Source organism: Pantherophis guttatus, chromosome 4 (genome assembly GCF_059756535.1).
Source record: "Pantherophis guttatus breed Tessera chromosome 4, ASM5975653v1, whole genome shotgun sequence".
In the NCBI taxonomy this organism is placed as follows: Eukaryota; Metazoa; Chordata; class Lepidosauria; order Squamata; family Colubridae; genus Pantherophis; species Pantherophis guttatus.
The window spans coordinates 99,662,709-99,669,486 of NC_142066.1; positions in this window are offsets into that span (position 1 = coordinate 99,662,709).

The following is a 6,778-nucleotide window of genomic DNA, read 5'->3' on the forward strand; positions in this document are numbered from 1 at the left end:
GGGCCTCCTCAGGGTGCCGTCCACCAGACAATGTCGGCTGGTGACCCCCAGGGGGAGAGCCTTCTCTGTGGCAGCGCCCACCCTCTGGAACAACCTCCCCCCAGAGATACGTACAATAACAGACCTCCGGATTTTTCGTCGGGCCCTGAAAACCTATTTATTTCAACTAGCTGGGCTGGCTTGAGTTAAATTTTAAATTGGTTTTAAATTGGGTTGTTTTAATTTACGGCCAAAATATTTAATTATTTTAAACTGTTTTTTAAATTTTGTATGTTCTGTTTTTTACTTTGGCTGTTCAACGCCCTGAGTCCTATTTGGAGAAGGGCGGTATAGAAATGGAAAAAAAAAATAAAATAAATAAAAAAATAAATATGAAACTCTGGGAGAAGATAACAAAAGAAATACTATTGGCAACTACAGGCTCAGCAACAATTACTAAGTCAAGTAAGAAAATACCATCAAACCAGATGATACTCACGGCCCCTCCAGCACAACAAAAATCAGTTGAAACTATGGAAAAAGATAAAGCAACCCCCACTCTTAGTATGCAAAACATTCATTCCGTATTAACAATGATCCAGGAAGGAATGAGTAGAATGCAAGAGACCATGGCCCACAATCATTAGGAGACAAGGAAAAATCACGAGGAATTTAGGACGGATGTGGGAGAGATAAAGGATAATATTAGGAACATGGATGAGAAGATAGGAAAGATACAACAGAAAATAGAGGAAAATGAACAGAGGATTCATAAGGTGGAGGAGAGAATAGAACATATGGAGAAGAGAATGGAGAAGATGGAATACAACCAAGCAGCCACAAATAAGGACCTAGAGGACTCATTATCATATCTCGAGATGGAGAAGGCATCCTTCTATTTAAGGTTTCAGAACATAGAAGAGCAAAAGGAGGAGGACTTAAGAGAAATCATGACTGAAATACTCTCAGAAGTGACCCAGAGGGACAAGGAAGAGATACGAAGTGGAATAGATGAAATCTATAGAGTTCACACGAACTACGCCCGGAGAAATAAGTTACCAAAAGAAATACACATTAGATTTACAAAAAAATCTTTAAAAGAAGAGATCTACAGGAGGATGAGAGAGGATACAACTATATATAGGGGAAAAGAAATTTTAACCCTCAAACAGATACCAAAAAGGACAAGGGACCAAAGAAGGAACTACAACTTTCTAACGGCACAGTTGAATAAATTTAAAATAAAGTTCCGCTGGCTAATACCGGAGGGTCTATTAATCTCCTGGGAAGACAAAAAATATAGAATTGATAACTTAGAAAAAGCACAGGACTTTTTCGACCAACACTTCGGGAGGAGGAGCAGGAGAGTAGAGAAGAAGAGGAACTTAAGAGGCAAGAGGAACAGTGGACAGAGAAATAAGAAAGAGATCAAGAAGAAGGGAGAAGATTGGAAAGAGAAAGAATGGAGAGAGGGAGCGAGGGAAAAGACGCAAAGAATTACTAGAAACACAAAAAGACTGAAAACAACAAATAGATAAATAAAGAGAGATGGAAAGAGAGCTAAAACTTATTTCAATCAATATAAACGGACTTAATTCACCAGCCAAAAGAAAACAGACATTTACAAAACTTCAAAAACTAGAAATAGATATCATAACACTCCAAGAAGTACATATCAAAAGACAACATCAAAAATTATTGGACAATCAAAGATTAGGAAGACTATATGTATCTCTAGGAGACCAAAAAAAGAGAGGAGTCATAATATATGTAAAGAAACACCTAAAAACAAAACAAATATATGCAGATACAGAAGGACGTATCTTAATAATAGAAATACAAACAGGTTCCAAAACAATATTATTAATATCTATATATGCACCCAACAGAAACCAAAATGACTTTTTTAAAAAGCTACATAATATAATCAAAGACCTGGAATACGAAACTATCTGCATGGTAGGAGACTTCAATGCAATCATGGACATAGAAAAAGACTATCAGAGTAACAAACAAAGTAAAACTAGAAAGAAAATTCTACCGGAATCTTTCAAAGACATGATCAACGAACTGCACTTGCACGATGTATGGAGAGAGGCAAACACACAAACAAAACAGTATACATATTACTCGAACCCACAACAGTCATGGTCTAGGATCGACATGGCCTGGATGACTTCGGACCTCAAAGAGGAAGTAAAAGATATCAAAATAGCAGCGAACACCTGGGCAGACCATAACCCCATTAAAATAGTATGGAAAGGACATCGAAAGCAAAGGAGGTGGATGATGGACACGGGAATAATAAAAGATAAGGAATACATACAGATGATTGAGAAAGAGGTTAAAATGTTCCTACAAATAAATACTAAAGAACAGACATCGCTTCAAAACCTTTGGGACACAATTAAAGCATACATAAGAGGTCTTACAATTGCGTATATGGCAAAAAAAAAATAAAGAGAAACAACAGTCAAGGAATAAGTTGTTAGAACAACTCAGAATATACGAACTAGAATTGCAGAAGGAACCCCACAACAAAACAATAAAAGAAAAATTAAATCTTACTAAACATAAAATCAATCTGATTACCCAGACAGAAATTGCACAGAAAATCAAGCTAGCAAAACAGAAACATTTTGAGCATGCAAACAAAACCGGGTGGTGGTTAGCATATAAACTGAAAAAAGAAAAAGAAAGGAGAACAATATTTCAATTGCAGGACGAAACAGGACAAATATACCATACCAATCTAGACAAAAAACGTATAGTCAAAAAAATTTTTCAAAGTCTCTACAAGAAAGAAGAGATCCGGGATGAAGACATTAAGGAATACTTATGTAAAACAAACATTACAAAATTAGAGGAGTCCCATAGAGAAGCATTAAATAGACCAATTATGATGTCCGAGCTGGTGGAAGCAAGGAAAAAGCAGAAAAATAACAAAGTTCCAGGCCCGGATGGAATACCAACGGAGTTTTACAAAAACTGTCAAAATGCAATGGATGAACTGTTACTCCAAGTTCTCAATGATGCATTATTAGAAGCAGAAATTCCCAAATCCTGGACTGAAACCATTATTACACTCATCCCCAAAGAAGATACGGACCCCACACAAGTTAAAAATTATAGGCCGATCTCATTGCTCAATGTAGACTACAAACTCTTCATGTTGGTTATAATGCAAAGACTGAAAATAATTATTTATAAATACATACATACAGATCAGAATGGTTTTGTCCCAAGAAGACAGATCAAAAACAACATAAGAACAATTATCAACGTCCTGGAATATTACGAGAAAAGAGTTGACAAACAAGTAGCCTTAATCTTTTTAGACGCACAAAAGGCATTTGACAATCTAAATTGGAATTTCCTCATATTGCAACTAGAAGCCATGGACTTCGGTGTCAAATTTTTACATATGATTAGAAAAGTATACTCCTTCCAAACGACCAAAATTATGATTAATGGAGATATGACTGAAAATCTGGATATACAAAAGGGTGTGAGACAGGGTTGCCCTTTATCCCCACTACTGTTCATAATTTCATTGGAAATATTACTAAATGAAGTTAGGAAAGATGCGGAAATAAAAGGTTTGAGAACACGGAAAGAAGAGTACAAATTGCAAGCCTTTGCTGACGATGTGGTATTTATAATGGAGCAACCGGAAATAACAGGAACCAAACTTTTAGCGAAGATAGAGGAATATGGAAGAGTCACAGGGCTTAAAATTAACAAACAAAAAACTAAAGCATTAACAAAGAATTTGACAAAGGTACAGGAGACAAAACTAGAAGATAAATTAGGAATACAAATTGTAAAGAGAATAAAGTATTTAGGAATCTGGCTTACTGCTAAAGCAATAACAATTAGAGAAGACAATTATAACAAATTAATGAAACAAATTAGAAAAGATCTGGAAACGTGGAACAAATTACAACTGTCATTTCTAGGGAAAATCGCATCCATAAAAATGAATATACTGCCTAGATTACTCTACCTCTTTCAAGTAACCCCAATCTGGCCAGGAAAGAACTTTTTTAAGGACCTTAATAAAATAATAACAAAATTTATTTGGAATGGGAAAGGGCCAGAGTCAAAATAAAGTGTATGCAAGATATTCGGGAAAAAGGAGGTTTAGGCCTACCGGACTGGGAGTTATATTACAAAGCAGCATCGCTAAACTGGATAAGAGATTGGATAGATCTCAAGAATAAAAGAATGCTACTACTAGAGGGTTTTGAATTACAACGCGGATGGCATGCCTTTTTGTGGGAGGGAAAGGACAAGCACCATGGATATTTCCAGCAACATATTATCAGAGAATCACTGTACAAAACACGGCAAGAGATTAGAAAGCACTATACCAAAATTCCACGATGGTTATCGACAATGGAAGCACTAATATATCCCAACGCCATGGATATAGAGAAAATGAGGAGTTATAAAGAACTACTGAATAGTGAAGGAGAATTACAAACAAGACAAGAATTACAAAATCAGGGTATAGACATTGATTGGTGGCCATACATGCAAATAGAATCAAGATACAAAACTGATCGGGCACAATTCGGATTCCAAAATGAACCAAATGAACTGGATAAAATATTACAAAGTACAGATGAGAAAATGATTACCAAAATTTATAAGTACCTACTAAAATACAAATTAGAAGAGGAGGTCGTCAAAGAGAATATGATAACATGGGCCAAAAATATAGGATATACTATTGAACTGGATAAGTGGGAAAATTTGTGGAAGATCAATTATAAGATGACATTGTCTATACCCTATAAGGAAAACCTTTACAAAATGTTCTACCGATGGCACCTCCCACCGGCGCACCTGGCCAAGATGTTCCCAAATACGTCTCCAATGTGCTGGAAATGTAAATCACAGAAAGGGACATATTATCATCTTTGGTGGTCATGCCGAAGGGCAAAACAATACTGGCAACAAATTAAAATAACGATTGAAGAAATCACAAAACAAAAACTGGAAATGAGGCCGGAAATCTTTTTATTGGGAATAATCACAGCACAATATACCAAAGAAATAAAATATCTGATCATCCATATCCTCACAGCAGCACGTATACTCTTCGCCCAACATTGGAAATCTGAACAGTTACCCACAGAGGACAAAATAATAGATAAAATTACAGAATGTGCAGAATTGGATAAGCTCACAAAAGAAATACAAGAGAAAGACGATACTGATTACTATTTAGTATGGCAAAGATGGTACAGCTGGCTGGAGGCAAATAGGAATATAAAGATAATTTTCGACTATTCAATAGAAATGCATAGAAGTAAACAAGGAGTCAATTATATATATACATATATAACCATGTAAATATGTGAATGTAGATATAGATACAAATAGAAATATGAAAATAACCCACCGTTGTAGTAACTTCTAAAAATCAGTCATTGGACTGAATTGATATTTGTCCGTTTTGTATGTTGGTTTAATGTATTTATGTTGGTTTTTTTTATTATTATTATTAATAAAAATATTTTTTAAAAAAAGAAAGTTTCACTATAGTTATGGCAACAGCTGTCAGTGAATTTTAAAATCATGACAGTTAAAGCAGAAGTTGCTGGTATATATAAGAGATAAACATGTGGTAAGCTGAATATTTTATAGATTCTTTCAGAGTGTGGTGATGACTCCCTCATGGCAACCTTTTTGCCCTCAAAGTCGAAACAGCCTTGAAAGGAAATATTTATGGCAAAGCCCAGAAAAATGTCTTTAGCCATATACAGCTGATGTGGAAAGTTATAGCCTTAAGGTGAAAGTGAATAATATCAGGGACATTCATTGATATTGATCAGCTATACCCATTCCATTATGAATGGTTTAAAATTGGATTCAACCAATTAAAGATGATTAATTTCACACGATTGCTTCTTACAAATTTAATATTTCTGTCATCCAAAATTACCATTTGGCAGCAGCTGATGATGGGTATCTGGTAAAAGTTGAAAGGCATTGCATGTGGTCTGGACGCTTCAGGTGATGCAATATTGTTATTGGGAAATAGGTGATTTTTGTTATATACCATATAAGGAAGTGAGCTGCAGGCTTCACTCAGGTCCTCCAAATAGGTGGGAAAATACTTGAATCTCATTGGCTAAGCCGTCTGGCAGCCCTCTATAAAAGAGGACACTGCCAGACAAGCAGGTTGTTGAGTTGTACTGGTCTACTATTAAAGAGCTGTTGTTACTGAAGAACTGTGTCCATCTCTTCTATCACCGAATCCAACACTGACGATGAAGGTGGGATCAGAAGAAGCAGGACAAGTAGACCAGAGTCCCAGCAAAGCAGAAGCACGACCGGCACCGCTCGCTGCCTGCAGAATCAACTTCTGCCAGCATGATGACCACATACACACCGCCTGCTCCGTTCAACCCAGCGCTCGACAATTGGGATTCCTATACTAATCGCTTTGAGTGCTTCATGGAAGCAAACGACCTCCTGGGTCTGTCCAACAACCAAAAGTGAGCACTGTTCTTAGCTACTGTGGAATGGATGTGTTTGACACGGCGAAGGCACTTGTTGAACCAGTCGCGGTTCAAGTGGTACCATGGGCCACACTACAAAACACACTACGAGCTCATTATGTTCCAGTGCAGTCAAAATTTGTATGAAGGCACAAATTCCACCGCAGACTGCAGGAAGAAGGGGAACTGGTGAACCACTGTATAGCGGCGCTCAGAAAAGTCACCGCATATTGTGAGTTCCGATGTGGATGTGTTGTTGGAACAACTCATCAGCAGAGTGAGGGATG